Genomic DNA, 26,524 nt, shown 5'->3' with positions numbered 1-26,524 from the left:
GATGGAGACAGTATTATAAAAATTGAGTGAAGGCCAGTTGTGCCCCAGGGCCAAGTTTCTTTCTCCAGAGATCATGTGGTTTACAAGGAATGGGACCATATGGCCCTTTTCTTTGTAAGACTAAGTTGGGGCCACCTTGGCATTGAAACTCCTATATAAGGTAATCCTTATGTCCTAAATCCTAAAAATGTGGTTGGATTGAAAGTTTTTCCTCATTTATGACTTAGAATGTGAGGTCATTTGTTTTGGCTAATGAGGGCAAAAATCCAGTTTATAGGGAGAGTTAATCCAGGCCCCTAAATAATTCTTGTGTGTTAACTGGGCCTTGCCTCTCCTTGCTGAACTGCTTATGGGGAGGGAGAGGCCGTTTCTCATGATATTGTAATAAAATTCCTTTCTGCTTTTGCCTTGAGAAATCTCCTTAATTTATTTGATTTATTTGAGCCAATGGTCTACTTCCATATAGTAATTTTACAATTGCAATTCATATGACAACATTCAGATTAAAAATTGTTTTGTATTCATAGCATTTCTGCTCAAATTTTACTCACTATATGTTACAATTTTCTCTTACATAACTATGTCCACCCAATTAAAGCTTTGTAAATTGTGAACTCTTTAACTTTTGGGGGGCTCTGAAACTTTGTCCCTCTTTTGGAGAATTCCTGAGTCTCTGCAGGATCTCTCTGTCTACCTCCCACCCCACCCCCATTTGTGGGAAGGTTGGAAGATGAGAAATTGAAACTGTAAACACCTGGCCAGTTCCCCAGTCATTTTCCAGGACCCAGATTGGTACCTCTTGTTTTAACCTCTGAAAGGTTAAATTGCTAACACTTTTGATAACGGGACTATCAGAGCCACACCAGGCTTTTCCTATTCTCTGGTCTCTGGTGGGATGACTTTGAGGAACCAAAAGTTATTTTTCCTGTTAAGTAGATTTCCTTTTTTGTCTCCTTGCATAACAACCTTGAAAGGTATTTCTCAAGTGCTCAGTTATATTTGAGTTTGCCATACTTTTGGCAAGGGCGCCTGAGGCCTGGTCTCACTTTTTCCTAACTTGTCTTTATGGAGCCCAGACCTCCTAGCCTACTAGCTAATTTACCACTGACATTCCTTGTTGAGACTTAGTAGAGCACCTTATATTCTCTTTTTCATCCTAGGGGCTATTTGCTTTTTTGGGGGGTTATCACAGGTATGGTTAATGCAGATTCTTTCTGCCAAACTTTCTGAACACACTCGGTCTATTGCAATTGGCATACAGCCCTTACAATTGACGGGAGTGAACTCTATAAAACTCTGTAAAAATTGTGTAAAATAATCACTAAAACTATGTCCCTTTGATCTGCAAAAGAAGAGAGATTGGAGGTCTCCCAGGCGCCAGAGAGTCTAGAAAGAAGACACATTCTCCCAGTTTGAGATAAGTGGTATCATTCAAGGGCAAATCAACCCCCACTGAACTTTTGGGGAGTTGCATCCTCATTCAGGAAACTGTAAAGCTTTCAAAGTGATTTTCATTCAATTGGGAGATCTGGGCCTGGTATTGATAAGTATCTAGGCCTGGGGACATTGGCTTTCTTTTCAACTGGGAACTTCAGACTCAGATTTTCTATTAAAGGGTAATTTTAAACTCATTTCTTTGCAGAATGTCCAAAGCAGGATTATGACTTGTCAAAGAACTTCTTGGCATAGCTGCCTGCTCTTGCCCTCTGTGAAGAGACCCTCTTCTCAAGGAAAAATCTTTTTTTATTTCTCTGCTACTGAGGAAGTCAGTCTCTTAGCAGAGCTGACTTCTGCAGTGCCAATAAAACTTCCCTTTGCCACAAACAGATTTCGGGGTTTGTGAATTCTTTTACGAAGGACCTGCTCTTCCAACCAAAAGAGGATTCACACCTCAACTCTCTGCATTGTCACTATGATGAGGAGTAATTTGGGGCTTCTAAGCCGAGATGGATCAGCTCTTCTCCTCCTGGTCTGATTACCTTCTCTCTCTTTCCCAAAGTAACCAAAGGGCGGGTCTGGTAACAAATGAATTAGCTACTCAATGCTGTATCAAAACAAAGTCTTTATTGATAGTAAAGGGATAGATAGACATTTGGCTTCCAGAAAGGCCAAACTGCCTGACAAGGAGATGCCAGTTGGTGGCCACAAGGCAGGTATAGACCAAGTGCAAGGATTCCATTTTTAGACCTTCCTTTTATACATAACTAGGGTCATAAAATAATGTTTGCACAGAGATGTTATCCAAGAGGTTCTGGAGATATTTGTAAATAAGACAGGAATTTCTCTTAATCATTTGTATCTCAAATTATCTCCTTTTAATCTCTCCCAAGACAAGAATTTTCCTGTTAATTATTTATCTTTTTTCGACCTTATCATTTCTCCCCCCTCAAATAATAGGACCCAAATTCTTTTGGGGTAGGGAAAATGGGTCATCTAGCTGCTTCCTGCTGGAAAGAGGTGTCGAAGTGGGGGGAAGGAGCAGGGGAGAATGATAGCCATAGTGTTAACAATTCCTATTCCAAATTTTAAGCACAGTAATAGATAACCCAGACAAGGTTTAACAGTCATTCATCAATCATTCCCAAAGTCTTCCACATCAGTCCAAAGTTCGCTAGAAGCAGGGTCTAGTTGTCTCTTCTAAAGCTGATGCAGGCTGAGATATGATTAGAGATTCCGAAGAACTAGTCTGCATTCCATGCAGAGGATGGGTCTGCTGTGCTGACAATCAAAGCTGATGAAAGCTGATTTAGGTCCCAGAAGCAAGTCAATATGTGTAATTTGACCAAAATCTAGAGCAAAACATAAATCTAACAAATAAAGGTTAGTTTACAGGTCAGGCTGTAACAGCAATTAGGTCTCACAAACTTCTGTTAATTGTCCTCTTATCATTTAAAACCCTTAAAAAACAAAGCACAAATATCCAGTAGCAGACAAATGACCAGGCAAAAAAACTTATTTGCCCAAGCATTTAGGATACAATGATTACATAAAATCAGATTGAAAATAGCAAGGTATGACATAATTGAATTGCATTAACAATTCTATTGACCATTGATCATAAAAATTGATATTGATCATAAATATTGATATTGATCATAAAAATCAGTTACAGGAGGAAAAAAATGCAAGAACATAACTATAACATGAGCAGTTAAAACTCAACTTCCAATCGATTGTCCCACTAACTGCCAGAGTGTGGAGCTTTAAAACTCCCCAAAAGCATTAACTAATTAACTATAAACTCAAGAAATTTTTATTCCCACTAACAGATTCCATTATTCAGATTTCTGATAAATTCTAAACAAATATTTATTATAACCTTATATTGATAACAGTAAGGAATTTGTCCCAATAAGTCACAACTTAAACAATTATTATATCCAAGTAGATGTTTCATAAGTGAGTATTATTCATACAAATGAGTTTGCTTTAAAAATACCCATTACATAGAAAATATCCCAAATTGCATATTGTCCTTAACAGAAACATTTTCAGGACAAAGAAAAAACTATTATTTTTGAGGCTCTTTAAATAATCTTAGAATGATCAATATAATACAATCTATTAAACTTATACAGAATGTTCAAAGAATAAAAGAAGTTCTTAACAATTAAACTTTTAGAAATAATCCTACCACAGTAGGGATTACATTTATGACCATATTCTTCAAACAATAAAACCCTTATGTATCAAGAAACAAATATTCAATCAATTCAAATCACCCTTTTGTTGTTATGGCAGCAACTTGATGAGAAAAAAAAATGGTAGGAATGCACACCTGGGGAAGGGGATGAGGATTCTATGTGATCACCCTTCCCCTATTCAATTTCCCATCAGTTTAAACAACTTTTCTGACTAGATGCTCCACTACTAAAGACGAAGAAAGCAGTAGGGGAAGGGGTTTGTGGGTCTCCTTCCCCCACCTCTTTTTCCTATTCCCAAATTTCTTAATCCTTGTTCTTAAAACTATTTGAAAATTTAAGTAGAAAAAAAAAAAAAAAGAAAGAAAATTTAAGTAGAGAGAACTGAGCTCCAAGTTTTCCTTTGTCAAATTTCCTACCCACCAATGGGCTAGGATAGGAAGGGATAGTTGGAAACATGAGGTCCCTAAGCCAGCAAGGCAGGGGGGGGTTTCCAAACAATTTTTATTTCTCCCTTCAATTCCAACACCTTGTGGGGGAGGGGCGAGTAGGACCTGAATGGAGGAGCAGAACAAAAAGAGGCTTCTGTATGAAAAATCCAGATTGGCGTACCTGCTAAGTTCAAATTTACCCCAGGCAGCTTGATAGAAGAAGGTGGGCCTGGTCTAGGGGCACCCCACCTCAAGTCTGGAGGGGCCTGGGGGGCAAGGCTGGATTCCTTGGTCCTTTCCTTCTCTGGGCAGTTGCTCTTCCAGTGTCCTTTCTGTTTGTATTCAGGGTAGGGGCCTCGCGTCTGAAGGCAATTCCTTGCCCAGTGGCCATGCTGACTGCATCTGAAGCACAAACTTTGGGGCCCATGGGAAATAGTGGTAGCCAGAATCTGTGCCTGCTGTCTGTCCTTTGCCTTTCCATCCTCCTCCCACTTCCTATCATTACACACCCCAAAGGTGACTTCTAATAATTGAGTCGTGGAATTCTGGGATTCTAGAGCAAATTTCTTCAGTTTTAGTCATATATCTATGAAAGACTGATTGATAAAATACATGGCAATGACAGTAATCCCCTCTAGAAAAGTGGGGTGCAGGTTAGTGAATTCTCTAATAGTCACTACAAGGTGACCCTGAAATAAAGTAGGATTCTTCTCAGCTCCTTGGGTAATTTCTCCAAGCTTCTCATAATCTACCTGCTTTTTATTTCCCTTTTCCATTCCTTCAATGGGACAGGTTAGAAGATAATCCCTCCTCTCTGTCCCCGCTCCCCTCTTCTATGTCCCCATTCCTCTTTTCATAGTTCCCCCCGGGATTTGCAAAGGGAATGGCAAGGGCCCCTGCCTGGTACCTCCCAGTCATGTTAGCTGCCAACCTCTATGTTAGCTACCAGATCATTCTTATCTCCTGCATTGTGCGATAAGAAGAGATAACATCTCCCCAGGACAGATGGAGTTGAAAAGGAACGGCTGTATGCCCCTCAATGTTTCTCCATTATGTGGGAAAAATCCCCAAAAGGGAGGGGCCTTTGCACTCTAAGCGTTTCCCCCAAAGAGCTGGTCATTTCTCTTGGGAGGCAAGGCTTAGAGATAACTAAATCAGAGTCCTGGGCCAGCTGTAGTAGAGTCAGACTGCAGGGGAGGGGTAGGAGGGTGAAGGCTCTGGGACAGGGAAACCTGATTAAGAGCAGGGAGGGAGCAGGATGAGAAAGGAGTGCCGCTTCTCAGCCGAGAAGGGCAAAGCATCAGAGTATTCCCAGAATCCAGCTCTGGAAAGTTATGAGGGTCCTGCTGGGGATAAGCGTCTCTCCCCAGTTCCCCCTCGGTAAACTTAAACAGAAACATCCTGCAAGTTAACTGCCGAGAGAGGGCCCAGAAGGCCTGTACATATTCAATTTCTGACCATTTGCCGGTCTTCTGCAATATAGATCTAATTCCCTAATAGTAGAGAAATTAATTGAGCCAAAAATAGGCCAATATTCATAACTGTCCAGTCTATATAGGGGCCACACTTTGTTGCAAAAGTGAATAAGGCTTTTTAATTTTAAATCTTTGAGGCGGAATTTCTTTCTGTTTCTCAAGAGATATCCCAGAGGTGAATCTTTAGGGATGGAGGAGAAGAGTTGCCAATTTTTGCCACCACACAAGCCCCAAAATTTCCATTTCTATAGCTCAAACTGATCAGACATCTCTGTCAGATTCTACAAATGCTCCCCTGTCTCTGTGCAGGAGAACTATTTGTCCAAAAAACAGGAATTCGTTTGCACCCTGCGTCCTGAGCCAAACAATCCTTAGAGCTTTCTAGCTCCCCACAGTTCAAGGCCACTATTTCCTAGGAATTTTTTGAACTCCTCTCTCCCTTCCCTCCCCCCCCCATAAAAGGAAAATATTTTCAGCTTACCTTCATAAAATTTCCCATTTGAGGGCCACCAAATGATGAGGAGTAATTTGGGTGCTCTAATCTGAGATGGATTAGCTCTTCTCCTGGTCTGATTATTTCTCTCTTCTTCCCAAAGTAACCAAAGAGCGGGTCTGGTAGCAAATGAATTCACTACTCAATGCTGTATCAAAACAAAGTCTTTATTGATAGTAAAGGGATAGACAGGCATTTGGCTCCAAAAAGGCCAAACTGCCTGGCAAGGGGACTCCAGTAATTGGTGGGCACAAGGCAGGTATAGACCAAGTGTGAGGATTCCATTTTTAGACCTTCCTTTTATACATAACTAGGGTCATAAAACAACGTGTTTTTTTTTTTTTTTTAATTTTTTTTTTAATTTTTATTTTATTTTATAATTATAACATTTTTTTGACAGTACATATGCATGGGTAATTTTTTACAACATTATCCCTTGCACTTACTTCTATTCAGATTTTTTCCCTTCCTCCCCCAACACCCTCCCCCAGATGGCAAGCAGTCTTATATATGTTAAATATATTACAGTATATTCTAGATACAATATATGTGTGTAGAACCGAATTTTTTGTTGCACAGGAAGAATTGGATTCAGAAGGTAAAAATAACAGTTTACATTCATTTCCCAGTGTTCCTTTTCTGGATGTAGCTGGTTCTGTCCATCATTAATCAATTGGAATTGGATTAGCTCTTCTCTATGTTGAAGAAATCCACTTCCATCAGCATACATCCTCGTACAGTATCATTGTTGAAGTGTATAATGATCTTCTGGTTCTGCTCGTTTCACTCAGGATCAGTTGATGTAAGTCTCTCCAAGCCTCTCTGTATTTCTCCTGTTGGTCATTTCTTATAGAACAATAATATTTCATAACATTCATATACCATAGTTTACCCAACCATTCTCCAATTGATGGACATCCATTCATCTTCCAGCTTCTAGCCACTATGAAAAGGGCTGCCACAAACATTTTGGCACATACAGGTCCCTTTCTCTTCTTTAGTAGTTCCTTGGGGTATAAGCCCAGTAGTAGTATGGCTGGGTCAAAGGGTATGCACATTTTTATAACTTTTTGGGCATAATTCCAGATTGCTCTCCAGAATGGTTGGATTCTTTCACAACTCCACCAACAATGCATCAGTGTCCCAGTTTTCCAGCACCCCCTCCAACATTCATCGTTATTTGTTCCTGTCATCTTAGCCAATCTGACAGGTGTGTAATGATACCTCAGAGTTGTCTTAATTTGCATTTCTCTGATCAATAGTGATTTGGAACACTCTTTCATATGAGTGGAAATAGTTTTAATTTCATCATCTGAAAATTGTCTGTTCATATCCTTTGACCATTTATCAATTGGAGAATGGCTTGATTTCTTATAAATTAAAGTCAATTCTCTGTATATTTTGGAGATGAGGCCTTTATCAGAACCTTTAACTGTAAAAATTTTTTCCCAATTTGTTACTTCCCTTCTAATCTTGTTTGCATTAGTTTTGTTTGTGCAGAAACTTTTTAATTTGGTGTAATCAAAATGATCTATTTTGTGATCAATAATGGTCTCTAGTTCTCCCTTGGACACAAACTCCTTCCTCCTCCACAAGTCTGAGAGGTAAACCATCCCATGTTCCTCCAATTTATTTATGATTTCATTCTTTATGCCTAAATCTTGGACCCATTTTGATCGTATCTTAGTATGTGGTGTTAAATGTGGGTCCATGCCTAGTTTCTGCCATACTAATTTCCAGTTATCCCAGCAGTTTTTGTCAAATAATGAATTCTTATCCCAAAATTTGGGATCTTTGGGTTTGTCAAAGATTAGATTGCTATTTTTATTCACTATCTTGCCCTGTGCACCTAACCTATTCCACTGATCAACTAGTCTATTTCTTAGCCAGTACCAAATGGTTTTGGTGACTGTTGCTTTATAATATAGCTTTAAATCAGGTATACTTAGACCACCTTCCTCTGACTTTTTTTTCATTAGTTCCCTTGCAATTCTCGACCTTTTATTCTTCCATATGAATTTTGTTGTTATTTTTTCTAGGTCATTAAAATAGTTTCTTGGGAGTCTGACTGGTATAGCACTAAATAAATAGATTAGTTTGGGGAGTATTGTCATCTTTATTATATTCGCTCGGCCTATCCAAGAACACTGAATGTCTTTCCAATTATTTAAATCTGACTTTATTTTTGTGGCAAGTGTTTTGTAATTTTGCTCATATAATTCCTGACTCTCCTTTGGTAGATATATTCCCAAATATTTTATACTATCGACTGTTATTTTGAATGGAATTTCTCTTTGTATCTCTTGCTGTTGGATTGTGTTGGTAATGTATAAAAATCCTGAGGATTTATGTGGATTTATTTTGTATCCTGCGACTTTGCTAAAATTCTGAATTATTTCTAATAGCTTTTTAGCAGAGTCTTTGGGGTTCTCTAAGTATGCCATCATGTCATCATAAAACAACGTTTGCACAGAGATGTTATCCAAGGGGTTCTAGAGATATTTGTAAATAAGTCAGGAATTTCTCTTAATCATTTGTATCTCAAATTATCTCCTTTTAATCTCTCCCAAGACAAGAATTTTCCTGTTAATTATTTTTATCTTAAACTATCTCTTTTTTCGACCTTATCAACTAGAACAGCATCACAGTGACAATTACATTCTTTCCACTGTGTTTCAGAATCCTATGTGTTAGATGCCCTGTTGGCTGCACAAAGAGGTACCTGTGAATTAATCCAAGAAGAATGTTTTTTCCTAAATGAATGAGTGCAGCATGGTGCAGATGGAAGTCAACCAGTTATTCAAACACATCACTTTTTTTAAGGAAGTCAGTCCTTGGGTCCCCAATATTGACATCTTTGGATAGTTTCCCAGGGAAATGGACCCCTAAAATTTAGATATGTGGGTTCTATGTCTCTGTGCTTTCACAGGTTTTATGTTTGTTCTCACTCTTGTCTCTCTCCACTCTGCTATCTTAGTCAATAAGATCATGCTCCATGTTGTTTCCCACCTTGGCCATCAGGGGATGTACTTTTTGTTTCTTTGGTCAAATAAAGGGATTGTGAACATGATCTCACTAATATTAACCATATGTTTGAGCTTTGAACAAGGTAATCACATATCAATGATTCTTTGTAAGAATGTTGAAACCATCAGATGCCATGCTGTTTTGCAACATGGAAAAGTCCCCACTGCTTCAACACCCTGGTTATGCATACCTAGAAAAACTGCAAGGCTTTATGCTCCTGGAAACTGCTATCTAAATCAGACTAACATTGTGATTTTTAGCTTTAAATATTCTGGTGTAACTCTCTCCCATTGAATTCAGACAAGATTCTGGGTTGCTCTATTTACAAGCTTTGGATGGTAATCCCCTACATGCCTTACATAATAAAGCTGACATCTGCTTCAGACTCCCTGACATTACAGCTTTGTTCTTTCTGACCCTCCCTGGGATTTGAGCTGAGGATTCCAATGGTCCTGGACTCATGGTCAACAATTCCAATAGGTATGATTTTCTTCCTTTTATAGATGATTCTAAGACTTAATCTCTTTCCTGAGCCAAGGATATACAAATTCTGGTCTTTGTATATCAACAAACATGAGATTATAGATTACCTCCTTGGTATTTAGAATTTTTTATTTTTTAAAATTTCATTTCATTGTCTTGTATAAAAACTTTCTTAATAGTAACCCATTACATATTATAGAAATATACTTTGGTCAGGTTTTTTTGAGTATATTTTTGCCAATTACATCCCAAATCAGATGATAGTGCAGATTATCTGAATGTAGCACAAAGCTTTATCACAAAGCTTACCTTACCAGATAAAGGCTAAAAGTACTTAACTTTCATTGAAAATCTATTTTTATCCATATTTTTGACTGTTCATAAAAAATCTGGAAATATAGCAGATTATATTTTTTTTCTGTAATTTTAAGGGAAGGTTGTAAATAAACCCCATAAGCCAAATTTTTCTATGTCATATGAAGTAATTTTATACGCAGTCTATAGATAAAAAACAATAATATCCACTTTTAACTGCTTCCCTGAAAGTAATTGGAAAAGAGATACTTGCAGAATATAGGAATTTACTGTACTATATATAAAACACAAGTATATATATATATATGATGTACTTGACATATAAGGACAGAGAATGAACCTGTGATTTCATTGGAAGAAGGAACTCCTGGATGGGGAACCATCATATCTTTACTTAGGTTAGCATCTCCTTTGTAACTTATAATTTTAGAGATTTGTCTAGGCAAGTAGTGTCAAAATCAAATACAATTGGACCCCTAAAATGTATATTAGGATCCTTCAAGGCTGCACAATGATCAGAAAATCACACATTAACATTATGTTCTATTGTATTTTTATTTTGTTAAATCTACAAACAGTACATTTCAGGGGGGCCCAGAGAATTGGGGCATACTCTGGCTCCACTTCAATGTTTTTTTGACACTTCTGACCAAAAGTTATTAAGAGTTAAGTGTCTTTCCCAGGATTATATATCTATTTGTTCTGTCTCACAAACAATATTTCACCTCATATTTCCATGTCTTTTCATAGGCATGGAATGTCTTTATTTCATATCTTTACTTTCTGATGTTCCTAGCTTCCTTCAAAGATTAGTTGAAATATTAGTTGAAGAGGTCTTTTCTGATCCTCCCCAATGAGACTCTCTCCCCTTATCCTCCAAATTACCATGTATGTGCCTTGTATACATTGTATACACATACAATATATGTGTATACATTTTCAGCAATATTGTGCAAGTTCCTTGAGCTTGCACTTGAAGAATGACTGCATTTTTGTTTTTGTATTTAGTGTCTACAACATAATAATCATTAATAAATGCTTGCAGATTGATTAATATATTGGTTGGTTGTTTTAAACCTCTTATTTTTTTCCCCTTAAAACTACCTAAAGCATGGAGATTTGTGTTTTCATGTACAACCTCTTTTTTCTTATTTGGATATTGAAGTTGGATTGCTATTTGTCAAACTGATGTAACATTCTGAAGTGTTACTATGGGGCTGGACATGGATACTTAGTTCTTTCTGCTTCCTTCTCCATGCTGGGTAGTGGGATGCTGAATCCTTCCTAAAACTGAAAAGGAATGCTTTTCTCACTGAATTACAAAACTTGGAGTACAACTGTGCTAATAAGAAAAGATGAGAGGAGTGGTTTCAGAAAAACATAGCAAGACCTATAAGAACTGATAAGTGAAGTAAAAAGCAGATCATTGTGCAAAGTAACAGCAGTATTATAATGATGTTCAACTGTAAAAGACTTGGCTACTCTACAATGATCCAAGATATTTTCAAAGGATCCTGATGAAAAATTAACATCCACTTCCAAAAAAATTTTAGAATACCATCATCCTTTCAGTTACCCAGGTTCACGATGTAGGTGTCATCCTCAAATATCCACCCTCTTAACTCCAGATCCAATCAACAGCTATAGACTGTTAATTCTATATTCATAACATCTCTTATAGTCACTCTCTTCTCTTCTTTATCACTTCCACTGCTATTGTGGAGATTCTTATCCTTTAATTCCCAGTCTATTGTAGTGGCCTATTGATTGATCTTCCTGCTTTACCATTCACCATTCTACTCCATTTTCCATTCAGTTGTCAAACTGGCCTTTGTAAAGTACAGGTTTGACCAAGCCATCTCCATCTTTACTCACTAAACTTCAATAGGCCCCTATTAATTTGAAGACCAAATACAAAATATTGTGACTTTTAAAGCTCTTCATAATCTTGGCCTTTCTTATATTTCCAAAACCAGTTAGTACCTTCTATATCGTCTAGAATCCAATGACACTTGTCTTCTTTTTCTTGTCTCCTGTTCCATTTCCTGATTCTAGGTATTTTCAATGACTCTTCTCCATGAATAGACTCTGTCTGTCTCTATCTCTCTCTCTCCTCCCCTCCCCACTTTCTTCTCCCCCTCCCAGCTCACTTTCTCCTCTTCAGGCTTCTCTGGATTCCTTCAAGTATTAGAAAGAATTTTACCTTTTGCATAGGAATCTTTCCCAGTTATTCTTAATCTTTGTACTTTCCCTTTGAAATTATTACTAATTTATCTAGTAGATAGAATGATTGTTTGCAAATAGTTGTTTGTATGTTGTCTTGTAATGCTTCAGATTCCTTGAATTATGCTATGCCCTGAATAAAATTTTGGCCACTCCTCCTCCCATTCCCCCCCCTTCCTGGCTATTAGGACTGAGGGAATTAAAACCTTGGCCACTTTACATTCCGTTGTTTCATAAAACTTATCTCAAATGTCTGCATGAACTTAAACATCTCTAGGTTGCATATATAAACAGTTTAAAATAATTATTAAAGGCTGCTAATTAAGGATTCTCTAATGGTGCAATTACTTTTGTAACTAACACTTCTAAGGGAATTTCATTTTAAAAAACAAGATTCTCCTAGCTGACACAGTTCTTGAAATGCAAATAGATCATCTCTCCTTTTCAAACAATTGAAAGTATCAGATGAAAACAATTTTCTGATTCTTAGCATTTTCAATATGTAAAGAGACTTATGATCTCATCTATTTGAGAGATCCTTCCAATGATTCAGCTCTCATACCAATCTTATGTAAATACTAGTCAATGTCCTCAGGTAAGTTTCTTCACAGCATTGCAATGTACTGGAATTTAAATTGTCTTGATGCCTTAAGGTTATGAGTAGAACCCTGGCTATCTATTTTTTGTTTTTGCCATATGTCTAAACCATCTCCTTATTCTCATTATTACAAATATTAGTAATACTTCTATCATATAATTCCCTGATGATATATTTTATTCCTGTTTCTCTTTGGAGCATCTCATTGGTTATATCTTACAGCCTGATTCACACCTACTATGCTTTCTTTGTGATATTCATTTTCAAATTTTTGGGAAAAAACTGCATCCTGTAGCTTGCTGCCATATGATAAAATCAGTAGAAAATTGGTATTTTAAAAAATACTTACCTCAAGTGATATTCAAAATTGGACCATATCTTTCCCATTTCATAATCCCCATTTTTTGTTGAATCATTTTCTGTCTTTTTTATGATCTCATTGACATTTTCTTAGCAAAGATACTGGAATGGTTTGCCATTTCCTTCTCCAGATCATTTTACAGATAGGGAAACTGAAGTAAATAGGGTTAAACAACTTGCTCAGAGTCACATAGCTAATCAATGTCAAATCAGATATGAATCCACAAAGCTGGGAATCTTCCTGGTTCTGTTGTGCCACAATTTCCTTTGATTATTCTACCTCAGTTTCCCTAATTGCTTTACCTCAATTTCCCTGAATTGTTCTGCCTGGTGGCAATATCTCCCATCCTAATCATCATGATCCAGATAAGGAGAAAGACCTTCTATCTTGGACATCAAGACCCCAGATCTTCCTTACTTATTAGAATGTCCTGTGCCTCCCCCAACCCTGTCAGAACCGGATTGATAGTCCATTCCCACTCTCATTGTTCTGACTTCACCCCTGCTTTGGTTTACCCCCTAGTAGCTTGGAGCCACATGCATATATACTTCATGGGAAGCACACATTAGTTTCTGAATGCTTTGGACATCATCCCTGGGGACATCATGCCCCCAGCACAATCTAGCATCTGGATTCTCAGAATAATAAAATGCTGACAGGCATTAAATTCTGAGAATGGTATCATTCCAGGATGCTGGATGATACCCTCTGGTTTGGGTGTCTTCTAAGATGTATCTGATTTGATCTGATTCTGAGCGCCGTTTTGGGCACTATCTGGTTATATGTGTTAAATGTCTTGTTTAATGTTGTAATTGTGCAGTCTATATCTGTGTCTATATTGTGTTCCATGTTCTATGTTAAAGAGCTGTGTTAAAATTTTAAGGACAATGATTAAGAATTGGTTATTTCATTGTTACAACTGTGCTTAGTATAAAAATTTGCTTGTGATTTTCACTAATTTATAAGTAAAAGAACAACAAAAACAACTGGGCTATTTTAAGACTAGCAGAAGCAGTTTTCAAGGCAGACTAGTAGGATTTCTAAGGGAAAGATAAATAGAATCTTATCTGATTCAAATTCAAGCCTAGTCTAGGCTGGGCTGGGCAGATAAGGCCTCTGGAGAACAAAAGAGTTTATGCTAATACTTTGAAATTTAGGGAAAAGTTTTGGAGAACTAGTTTAAACCCAAGTGAAAACAAACAAATAAATAAAAAGTGGATACTTTTTTGGGGGGCAGTTTTAAAATGGTTTTACTATTGCCTATGCATGCTAGATGTGCTTAGCTTGAGTATAAGATCTTAGAATGTGTTTGAATATTGAAACATTTGATATGAAGAGAAAACTTTTTTTAAAAAAAGGCTGTATTTGATTTGTTTTATGGAGTCATTTAGCTATTCACTGTATTGAGTATCTTTAAAGTTTTGAAGGAAAAAAAGAATGAAGGCGATTTAGGAGAGACAAGAAGGAAAATTTGCATGTGGAAAAGGAGTTGTTTGGAGTAGGGAGAAATAGGATCTTTTTTTTTTTTTTCCCAAAGGTGAAGATCAAACTCCGCCCCCCTCCCCCTGCCCTCCTTCACCCCCCACTGTTTTCTGCTACTTTAGCAATGGAGCATCTAGTTAGAAAGGTTGTAGGTTTGGGAATTGTTTAAAGTATGCAGCTAAGGGAAAGAGAAGAGTTAACTATGAAAAGAAAGAGGAAAGTTTTTAATGGAAGGATGGAGAAATGCTGAGTAGGGATCGGGAGTTAGGAGAAATGCCACATGGAATAGGGGATGGGCAGAAGGGAGGCCATGTGAAATCCCCTTCCCCCAATTAAGCCTAATATAGAAGGGCAGCCATGTGGAATTCCTTTCCTCTCCCTCTCCCCCCCAGGCTAAGTGTATTCCAGCCACTTTATGCAGAGGCTTGGCTTTGACAAGTGATTTTAAGAGATAGGCCTGCTTTTAAGTAAATTGACTAAATATTTGTTTCTTTTGATACATAATGGTTTCCTTGGCTAAGGAATATGATCATGAATTGTAAAGGCTGAAACTGAGTTGATACACTGAGGTTGGACAACTGAACACTTGAGGCTAATTACTGATTGGACAATACTCTATTAGAATATGCTTGGAAAATGGCCCTTCCCACTATCTTATGTTAGCCCAATCATTTGGTGTATACAGAGAATTGTAGGAGGGACTAGGAGGTGCAGTGAGACTAGCCAGAGTCACTTTTGGGCAGGAAATGAAGAGAAGTTGAGGAGATCCTGTGCATCCATTCCCTTTACTTCTATCCCTAAGACCAAGAATAAAGACCAAGGACTTTTGCTTATCCTGACCCCAGCTGATTCTGAGGCCTCCAGGGAGCTAACTCGGCCTTCACATTTGGTGTCCAATCTGTGGACCAAAGACCCTAATTTCACTGAAGAAGTCCCCAGTGACCAGGAAATAGGGTGAGTATTTTAATAGACAAATAGGGAACTTACTTTGTTAAGGGCTAAACTAATAACCTTTTCTAGCTGAAATGGGGCAGATATTAGGAAAAGATTCTCCCCCATCCCCACCCTGAGGGGGCGCTATAGAAAGCATACTTAAGTTGATAAAGGGACAAGGCTTAATTATAACTTGGTTGCAGATTGATAGACTCTTGGATACATTAGAATGCATGTCCCCTTGGTTCTTAAAGGAAGAATAAATAGGGTCAGATAATTGGAAACTAGTAGGAGATCAACTATGTGAATACTACAATGATAAAAGTCCTGGTTCAATTTCCAAGGAAACATTCTATACATACAACATAATACAATTGGCCTTAAAAAATCCTGCAAGTTATAGAAAAAAGAAAAGTTTTAAGAACAGCCAGATGAGGAAGTGTGAGACAAAAGAGGAAGACAAAGGACAGATTAATGGCAATATCCCCAGAAGGTATGAGGAGTTAAGTGAGGATGAAGGGCATGGTGAAGGGCAAAGTGATTCTCATCAGGCAGCTTCAACCCCACCTAAACCAAAACTGATTCTTGACACGCCCCCATCAACTTCACCTTCCTGGATGGAGGGAGGAGGAGTAGTGGGAGGGACAGTGATACCACCAGCACCTCCCCCCCAGCAATCATCCCCTCCTATGATTAGATAGCAAAAGGCATTATTGAAAGCCACAGAAGAAGGCCAGGATTTAGCTGATTTGAAAATAGGAATGTATCCTGTGGTTCAACAGTTTAACTCTTCAGGTCAAGAAAGTAGAAGATATGCTCCTTTTTGGTAAAGAAATCCTCAAATACCTGAAAAAAGTTTGCACTCTTTATGGGGCTGCATCAGCTTATGTTAAGATGTTATTGTAGAATTTGGCTTATGAAGTCTTAACCCTTAATGATTAGAAATCTATATCAAGGACATGCTTAGAACCTGGACAAAATTTGTTGTGGCTTTCTGAATATAGTGAGTTCTATAGGATAGAAGCCCAACAAAATAGTCTAGTGGAGTTACTCCTCCAATCACCTATGACCAACTAACAGGTGTAGGTTCTTATGTAGACATTTCAGTACAGATTAATTATTCCTTAGCAGCATATGAGCAAATTGCTGCTGCTATCAAAGCATGGGCTTTTCTTCCTGGTAAAAACGACAAGGAAGAGGCCTTCACAAAAACTGTACAAGGGCCAAATGAATCCTTAGCTGATTTTCTGGGACATTTGCAGACAGCTATCATACGAACTAATGGTGAAAATGCAGTAACAGAAATTATGATAAGGCAACCTGCTAAAGAAAATGCTAATGAGGTTTGTAGAAGGATTATACTAGGATTACACAAGGATACTCCTTTAGAGGAGATCATAAGATGCTATCCACAGTGAGCACAAATACCTTTTATAGTCAGGCTATGACGCAGACTTCCTAAGATCCAAACATGGGAAGACAGGGTCCCTTTTGGCAAGGGACTTCCAGAAACTCCTCAATGCTTTCAATGTGGTAAAGTAGGAAATCTGAAAGCTCAATGTTGGCATAAAGACAGAGTGAGAAAACAGGGTGGGAGAACAAGACCCAATACCCCATGTCCAAAATGCAACAGAGGCCTCCATTGGGCATCAGAATGTAGACTAATTCAAGGAAACAAGGTGAGGGGCCCAGCCCCAGGGCCCAAGGCAAAAAACATTTGGGGCATGATGGCAGCTGATGCTACAGAAAGTGCCTAGAAGTTCAGTACCAAGACGTGACCAATCAGCCAGGGAGCCATCTGATGGGAGAAAGGGATTACAATTGGGGAGAATATATGCAGCTGGGACAACTGAGATAACCCCTGAGAGGTGAAATCTATTCCTCTCCAGCCTATGGATCCCTTGCCTCCAGGCACAGTAGATTTGACCATTTCACCTCCTGACAGTACTTACAAAACAGTGTCCATCCATACACTGATGTGGGTAACTCGGGAATGTGTAGATAATATCCCAGTCACTAATACAGATAGACAATGTGTACTTATCAACCAGGAGAAGTAGTAGCATCAGGTTTATTGATATAGACTCCTAATAGGCAATCTGGTGATAGTTGCCCAGATTCTGACTCCAAGCAACAGAATCCAGGTATATTCTGAACTGCAGCAGTTAAAACTGACCGACCTATGCTCATTATCTATATAAATGGCATATCATTAGAAGGATTCATAGACACAGGTGGAAATTGTACAGTCATTAGAAGTGTGAAGTGGCACAATCATTGGCCAAAGATTAAGACAGACACCTATATGTCTGGCACAGGAGGATCAGTAGCAGCTAAAGTGAGTGCTACCCCTTTGAGATGGATATCTGAAGGTGAAACAGGAGTTTTTACTCCTTTTATAGTTGAAAAAATCCCCATCAATCTGTGGGGAAGAGACATTTTACAACAATTAGGGTTAAAAATGAGTACTTTGGTTTTTTAGGCAGGGCTGCTGTTGAAGGCCTGCTAACACTTTCACCTGTTCCTATCCAATGGAAAACTGATACACCAGTGTGGATAGAAGAGTGGTCCTTAGGTAGCGATAAAATTCAGGCCTTATTAGACATAGTATAGGAACAACTTGACCAAGAACACTTACAACCTTCTCTAAGTCATTGGAATTCCCCAGTACTTGTTGTAAAAAAGAAATCTGGAAAATGGAGGATGTTGATTGATTTAAGAAAGGTAAATGAACAGATGGAAACTATGGGAACTCTTCAACCTAGACTTCCATCTCCTACTCAATTGCCTAGAGAATGGCCTCTTTGGGTTATAGACATTAAGGATTGTTTCTATTCTATCCCTCTAGATAAAGAGGATATGAAAAGATTTGCCTTTTCAGTGCCCAGCATTAACTTAGCTGCGCCTTATAAAAAATGTGAATGGACAGTTTTGCTACAGGGAATGAAAAATTGCCCTATGTGTCAAATGAATATTGCTGCTGCTCTTACTCCAGTAACAAAAGCATTTCCAAAAGTAATATTATTACATTACATGGATAATATATTGGGATATGCACCTGAGGAACAAATGTTAGAAGCATGTCTACAAAAGACCACAGAAACACTAAAGAATTACAAATTGCACATAGCTCCAGAAAAAATTCAAAGACAAGCTCCTTTTCAATATTTAGGATATGAAGTATACACTAAGGTGCTTACAGTACAAAAACTTTACTTAAGAACAGAGAAGCTAAACACCTTAATGACTTCCAGAAATTGATAGGAGATATCCAATGGATGCATACAGTGTTAGGCTTGGCTACCTATCAATTGTAACCATTATATGACACTTTAAGGGGAGATAGTGCTTTAAATTCACCACGCCGGCTTACAAAAGAAGCTCAAGAGGCTTTGAGACAAGTTGAATTGGCTTTATCCAATGTGGTTGAAAGAGTCACTCAAAAACCCTTGGAAATATCAGTTTTTGCCACATAAGAGGCACCCACAGCAGTCCTTCATCAAGGAGACAGTGTGATAGAGTAGGTGAACCTCCCAGCACAACCAGAACAAAACCTTATTCTTTACCTAGTGCTTGTGGCTAGAATTTTATTAAAGGCCCTTAAGTGAGCAGTACAATTATCTGGGATAAGACCTGATGAAATATATGACTTTTATACTAATGCACAAATTAATGTATGCTGTGAAACCATCCCAGAATGGCAAATTTTATTAACCAAATGTCCAAATTTTACACATGGGTCTCCATTAAAGATAACCCGGCTATTACATAATTGGCGATGGATTCTTTTTTTTTTTTTTAATTTTTTTTTAAAATTTAATAATTTAATAATATTTTTTATTTTATAATTATCCTTTTTTTTTTTTTTGGACAATACATAATACATACATTATCCCTTGTACTCATTTCTGCTCCAATTTTTCCATTCCCTCCCTCCACCCCTCCCCTAGATGGCAGGCAGTCTTATACATGTTAGATATATTATAGTATATCCTAGATAACATATATGTGTGCAGAACCGAATTCCTTATTGCACAGGAAGAATTGGATTAAGAAGGTAAAGATAACCTGGGAAGAAAAAGAAAAATGCAAACAGTTTACATTCATTTGCCCATGTTCCTTCTCTGGGTGTAGCTGATTTTGTCCATCATTGATCAATTGGAACTGAATTAGATCTTCTCTTTGCTGAAGATAGCCACTTCCATCAGAATACATCCTCATAAAGTATTGTTGTTGAAGTGAATAATGATCTCCTGGTTCTGCTCATTTCACTCAGCATCAGTTCATGTAAATCTCTCCAAGTCTCTCTGTATTCATCCTGCTGGTCATTTCTTACAGAACAATAATATTCCATAACATTCATATACCACAATTTGCCCAACCATTCTCCAACTGATGGACATCCATTCATCTTCCAGTTTCTAGCCACTACAAAAAGGGCTGCCTCAAACATTTTGCCACATACAGGTCCCTTCTTTAGTACCTCTTTGGGATATAGGCCCAGTAGTAGCACTGCTGGATCAAAGGGTATGCACAGTTTGATAACTTTTTGGGCATAATTCCAGATTGCTCTCCAGAATGGTTGGATTCTTTCACAACTCCACCAACAATGCATTAGTGTCCCAGTTTTCCCACATCCTCTCCAACATTCATCATTTTTTCCTGTTATCTTAACCAATCTGACAGGTGTGTAGTGGTATCTCAGAGTTGTCTTAATTTGCATTTCTCTAATCAGTAGTGATTTGGAACACTCTTTCATATGAGTGGAAATAGTTTCAATTTCATCATCTGAAAATTGTCTGTTCATATCCTTTGACCATTTATCAATTGGAGAATGGCTTGATTTCTTATAAATTAGAGACAGTTCTTTATATATTTTGGAAATGAGGCCTTTATCAGAACCTTTAATTGTAAAAAGGTTTTCCCAGTTTGTTACTTCCCTTCTAATCTTGTTTGCATTAGTTTTGTTTGTACAAAAGCCTTTTAATTTGATGTAATCAAAATTTTCTATTTTGTGATCAATAATGATCTCTAGTTCTTCTTTGGTTACAAATTCCTTCCTCTTCCACAAGTCTGAGAGGTAAATTATCCTATGTTCCTCTAATTTATTTATGATTTCGTTCTTTATGCCTAAATCATGGACCCATTTTGATCTTTCTTGGTATGTAGTGTTAAGTGAGGGTCCATGCCTAATTTCTGCCATACTAATTTCCAGTTTTCCCAACAGTTATTGTCATATAATGAATTCTTATCCCAAAAATTGGGATCTTTGGGTTTGTCAAACACTAGATCGCTATAGTTATTAACAATTTTGTCTTATGAACCTAACCTATTCCACTCATCAATTAATCTATTTCTTAGCCAATACCAAATGGTTTTGGTTTCTGCTGCTTTATAATATAGTTTTAGATCAGGTACAGCTAGGCCACCTTCATTTGATTTTTTTTTTCATTAGTTCCCTTGAAATTCTCGACTTTTTGTTCTTCCATATGAATTTTGTTGTTATTTTTTTTAGGTCATTAAAATAGTTTCTTGGGAGTCTGATTGGTATGGCACTAAATAAATAGATTAGTTTAGGGAGTATTTTTATCTTTATTATATTCATTTGGCCTATCCAAGAGGCCTTAATGTTTTTCCAATTATTTAAATTTGACTTTATTTTTGTGGCAAGTGTTTTGTAATTTTTCTCATATAATTCCTGACTTTCCTTTGATAGATAGATTCCCAAATATTTCATACTATTGACAGTTATTTTGAATGGAATGTCTCTTTGTATCTCTTGCTGTTGGATTTTGTTGGTGATGTATAAAAATGCTGATGATTTATTTGGATTTATTTTGTATCCTGCAACTTTGTTAAAGTTGTTGTAATATTCTTTTTCTCTAAATCGTAATCATACTCTTAGAGCAGATTTCTCGGGGAGCTTCTGGAGGCAGCCTTAGTTTCAGTTCAGTTCAATAATCCCAAATCCAGCCAGGAGTTAAAGTTCTTTACTGTGTCTTTCCAAATCTTATCTCCTTCATTTGGGGCTTGGCTAGTTTTCTGGAGGCCTTCCTCTCTCCTTGGTTCCCAAGAGCTCTTGTCTGAATCTCTCTAGCTAGCACAACAGTGGAAATGGGAATGGATCTTGAACCTTCCTCCCAGAATATGGGCTTGTGGGTTTCTGTCTTGTGAATCTCCTGGAAATCAGTCCTAGTTGTGACTCTCCCAAAGTCCTCTCTCTTGAAGTTCTCCCCTTGACTGAATCCTGACTCTGAATCTCCTCCCAGTGGGCTTGTCCTTTTATATGCTCTCTAAAGATGTGAACCAAGGAGTGAACACCTTTAAAGGTGTGAACTAAGTACTATCTGTGAACTAAGTAGGATCAGATCAATCATACTCAATTAGATAATTATTGTGTCTATTCATTCCAGTGACTTGTAAGAATCCTAACAAGTTTTAAATTATTTCTAATATCTTTTTAGTAGAATCTCTGGGGTTCTCTAAGTTCTCATATCATTTGCAAAAAGTGATAGTTTGGTTTCCTCATTACCTACTCTAATTCCTTTAATCTCTTTCTTGACTCTTATTGCCCAGGCTAGTGTTTGTAATAAAATATTGAATAATAATAGTGATAGTGAGCAACCTTGTTTCACTCCTAATCTTTTTTTTTTTTTTTTTTTTTTTTTTTTTTTTCTTTTTTTTTTTTTTTTTATTATTATTATATATATATATATATTTTATAATATTATCCCTTGTATTCATTTTTCCAAATTACCCCCCCTCCCTTATTCCCTCCCCCCGACGACAGGCAATACCATACATTTTACATGTGTTACAATATAGTCTAAGTACAATACATGTGTGTGAATATCATTTTCTTGTTGCACAATAAACCTTAGAATCCGAAGGTACATGCAACCTGGGCAGACAGATATTAGTGCTAACAATTTACATTCCCCTCCCAGTGTTTCTTCTCTGGGTGTAGCTACCTCTGTCCATCATTGATCAACTGGAAGTGAGTTGGATCTTCTTTATGCTGAAGATTTCCACTTCCATCAGAATACATCCTCATACAGTATCGTTGTTGAAGTATACAGTGATCTTCTGGTTCTGCTCATTTCACTCAGCATCAGTTGATTTAAGTCTCTCCAGGCCTCTCTGTATTCCTCCTGCTGGTCATTTCTTACTGAGCAATAATATTCCATAACTTTCATATACCACAATTTACCCAACCATTCTCCAACTGATGGACATCCATTCATCTTCCAGTTTCTAGCTACAACAAAAAGAGCTGCCACAAACATTTTGGCACATATATGTCTCTTTCCGCTCTTTAGTATTTCTTTGGGATATAATCCCAGTAGTAGCGCTGCTGGGTCAAAGGGTATGCACAGTTTGATAACTTTTTGGGCATAATTCCAGATTGCTCTCCAGAATGGCTGGATTCTTTCACAACTCCACCAGCAATGTATTAGTGTCCCAATTTCCCCACATCCCCTCCAACATTTGTCATTATTTGTTCCTGTCATCTTAGCCAATCTGACAGGTGTGTAGTGGTATCTCAGAGTGGTCTTAATTTGCATTTCTCTGATCAGTAGTGATTTGGAACACTCTTTCATGTGAGTGGATATAGTTTCAATTTCTTCCTCTGAGAATTGTCTGTTCATATCCTTTGACCATTTATCAATTGGAGAATGGTTTGGTTTCTTATAAATTATGGTCAGTTCTCTATATATTTTGGAAATGAGACCTTTATCAGAACCTTTGTTTTTAAAAATATTTTCCCAATTTGTTACTTCCCTTCTAATCTTGTTTGCATTAGTATTATTTGTACAGAAACTTTTTAGTTTGATGTAATCAAAATCTTCTATTTTGTGATCAATAATGATCTCTAGTTCTCCTCTGGTCATAAATTCCTTCCTCCTCCACAAGTCTGAGAGGTAGATTATTCTCTGTTCCTCTAATCTATTTATTATCTCCCTCTTTATGCCTAAATCATGGACCCATTTTGATCTTATCTTGGTATATGGTGTTAAGTGTGGATCCATATCTAATTTCTGCCATACTAACTTCCAGTTTTCCCAACAGTTTTTTCCGAATAATGAATTTTTATCCCTAATGTTGGAATCTTTGGGTTTGTCAAAGATTAGATTGCTATAGATGTACCCTTTTTTGTCCTTTGTATCTAATCTGTTCCACTGATCTACCGGTCTATTTCTTAGCCAATACCAAATGGTTTTGGTGACTGCTGCTATATAATATAGCTTTAGATCAGGTACACTTAGACCACCTTCCTCTGAGTTTTTTTTCATTAGTTCCCTTGCAATTCTTGACCTTTTATTCTTCCATATGAATTTTGTTGTTATTTTTTCTAGGTCATTAAAATAGTTTCTTGGGAGTCTGATTGGTATAGCACTAAATAAATAGATTAGTTTGGGGAGTATTGTCATCTTTATTATATTCGCTCGGCCTATCCAAGAACACTGAATGTCTTTCCAATTATTTAAATCTGATTTTATTTTTGTGGCAAGTGTTTTGTAATTTTTCTCATATAATTCCTGACTTTTCTTTGGTAGATGGATTCCCAAATATTTTATACTATCAACATTTGTTTGGAATGGAATTTCTCTTTGTATCTCTTGCTGTTGCATTTTGTTAGTGATATATAAAAATGCCGAGGATTTATGTGGATTTATTTTGTATCCTGCCACTTTGCTGAAATTTTGAATTATTTCTAGTAGCTTTTTAGCAGAGTCTTTGGGGTTCTCTAAGTATACCATCATGTCATCTGCAAAAAGTGATAGTTTAATTTCCTCATTTCCTACTCTAATTCCTTGAATCTCTTTCTCGGCTCTTATTGCCGAGGCTAGCGTTTCTAGTACTATATTGAATAGTAATGGTGATAGTGGGCAACCTTGTTTCACTCCTGATCTTACTGGGAAAGGTTGCAGTTTATTTCTATTGCATATTATGCTTACTGACGGTCTTAAATATATACTCCTGATTATTCTAAGGAATAATCCATTTATTCCTATACTCTCAAGAGTTTTTAGTAGGAATGGATGTTGGATTTTGTCAAATGCTTTTTCTGCATCTATTGAGATGATCATATGGTTCTTATTAATTTGATTATTAATATGGTCAATTATATTAATAGTTTTCCTAATATTAAACCAGCCCTGCATTCCTGGAATAAATCCTACTTGATCATAGTGTATTATCTTGGAGATGATTTTCTGAAGTCTTTTTGCTAATATCTTATTTAAGATTTTAGCATCAATATTCATTAAGGAGATTGGTCTATAATTTTCTTTCTCAGTTTTCGATCTACCAGGTTTAGGTATCAGTACCATGTCTGTGTCATAAAAGGAATTTGGTAGGACTCCTTCATCCCCTATTTTTTCAAATAATTTATATAACATTGGGGCTAATTGTTCTTTAAATGTTTGGTAGAATTCACATGTGAATCCATCTGGCCCTGGGGATTTTTTCCTGGGGAGTTGATTAATAGCTTGTTCTATTTCTTTTTCTGAAATGGGACTATTTAAGCAATTTATCTCCTCCTCTGTTAATCTAGGGAGCCTATATTTTTGGAGGAAGTCATCCATTTCACTTAAGTTATCAAATTTATTGGCATAAAGTTGGGCAAAGTAACTCCTTATTATTTCTCTAATTTCCTCTTCATTGGTGGAAAGATCCCCCTTTTCATTTGTAAGACTATCAATTTGATTTTCCTCTTTCTTTTTTTTGATCAAATTTACCAAAGGTTTATCTATTTTATTGGCTTTTTCATAAAACCAACTCTTGGTTTTATTTATTAATTCAATAGTTTTTTTACTTTCAATTTTATTGATTTCTCCTTTTAATTTTTGTATTTCGAGTTTAATTTTTGGTTGGGGGTTGTTTCACTCCTAATCTTACTGGGAAAGGATACTGGAGCAGATAGCTCTCTCCAACATACATCTATTGGAATTGGCCTGAATCACTTCACTGTTGAAAAGAGCTAAGTCCATCACAGTTGATCAACACATAATCTTGTTGCTATGAATTGTATTCTTTTGGTTCTACTCACTTCATTTAGCATAAATTCATGTAAGTCTCTACAGGCTTTTCTGAAATCATCTTGCTGATGGTTTCTTTTCTTTCTTTTTTTTTTTTAAGCTAATTTGACCATCCTTATTCCTTTTTTTTTTTTTTTAATAGCTTTTTATTTACAAAGATATATTCATGGGTAATTTTTCAGCATTGACAATTGAAAAACTTTTTGTTCCGATTTTTCCTTTCCTTTTCCCCACCCTCTCCCCCAGATGGCAGGTAGATCAGTACATGTTAAATATGTTAAAGTATATGTTAAATACAATATATGTATACATGCTCATACAGTTATTTTGCTGCACAAGAAGAATCGAACCTTGAAATAATGTGCAATTAACCTGTGCAGGAAACCAAAATTCAGGCAGACAAAAATAGAGGGATTGGGAATTCTATGTAATGGTTCATACTCATTTCCCAGAGTTTTTTTTTTTTTTCCACAGAGTATAGCTGGTTCAACTCATTTCTGCTCTATTGAAACTGATTTGGTTCATCTCATTGTTGAAGAGGGCCATGTCCATCAGAATTGATCATCATATAGTATTGCTGTTGAAGTGTATAACGATCTCTTGGTCCTTCTCATTTCACTCAGCATCAGTTCATATAAGTCTCTCCAGGCCTTTCTGAAATCATCCTGCTGGTCATTTCTTACAGAACAATAATACTCCATAATATTCATATACCACAATTTTTTCAGCCATTCTCCAGTTGATGGGCATCCACTCACTTTCCAGTTTCTGGCCACTACAAAGAGGGCTGCCACAAACATTCTTGCACATACAGATTCCTTTCTCTTCTTTAAAATCTCTATGAGATATAAGCTTAGGAGTAACACTGCTGGATCAAAAGGTATGCACAGTTTGATAACTTTTTGAACATAGTTCCAAATCGCTCTCTAGAATAGCTGGATGTATTCACAATTCCACTAACAATGTCTGCTGATTGTTTCTTATAGAAAATTAATATTCTATAACATTCATATACTATT

The 26,524-nt window shown here is 36.9% G+C and overlaps 1 protein-coding gene across 2 annotated transcripts in view; it reads left to right on the top strand.

The window, feature by feature from the left end:
- The first annotated feature begins 15,331 nt into the window (after positions 1-15,331).
- Positions 15,332-26,524, top strand: part of DIRAS2 (DIRAS family GTPase 2) — a 55,019-nt gene continuing 43,826 nt past the window's right edge. For both annotated transcript variants that reach the window (XM_074280682.1, XM_074280681.1), the window contains exon 1: positions 15,332-15,483. The gene's annotated coding sequence lies outside the window, so the exon portion shown is untranslated. The remainder of the gene's footprint in view (positions 15,484-26,524) is intronic.

This window comes from Sminthopsis crassicaudata, chromosome 1, assembly GCF_048593235.1.
Source record: "Sminthopsis crassicaudata isolate SCR6 chromosome 1, ASM4859323v1, whole genome shotgun sequence".
NCBI lineage: Eukaryota > Metazoa > Chordata > Mammalia > Dasyuromorphia > Dasyuridae > Sminthopsis > Sminthopsis crassicaudata.
The sequence above is the reverse complement of the archived record's forward strand: the minus strand, read 5'-3'. Positions and strand labels throughout refer to the sequence as shown.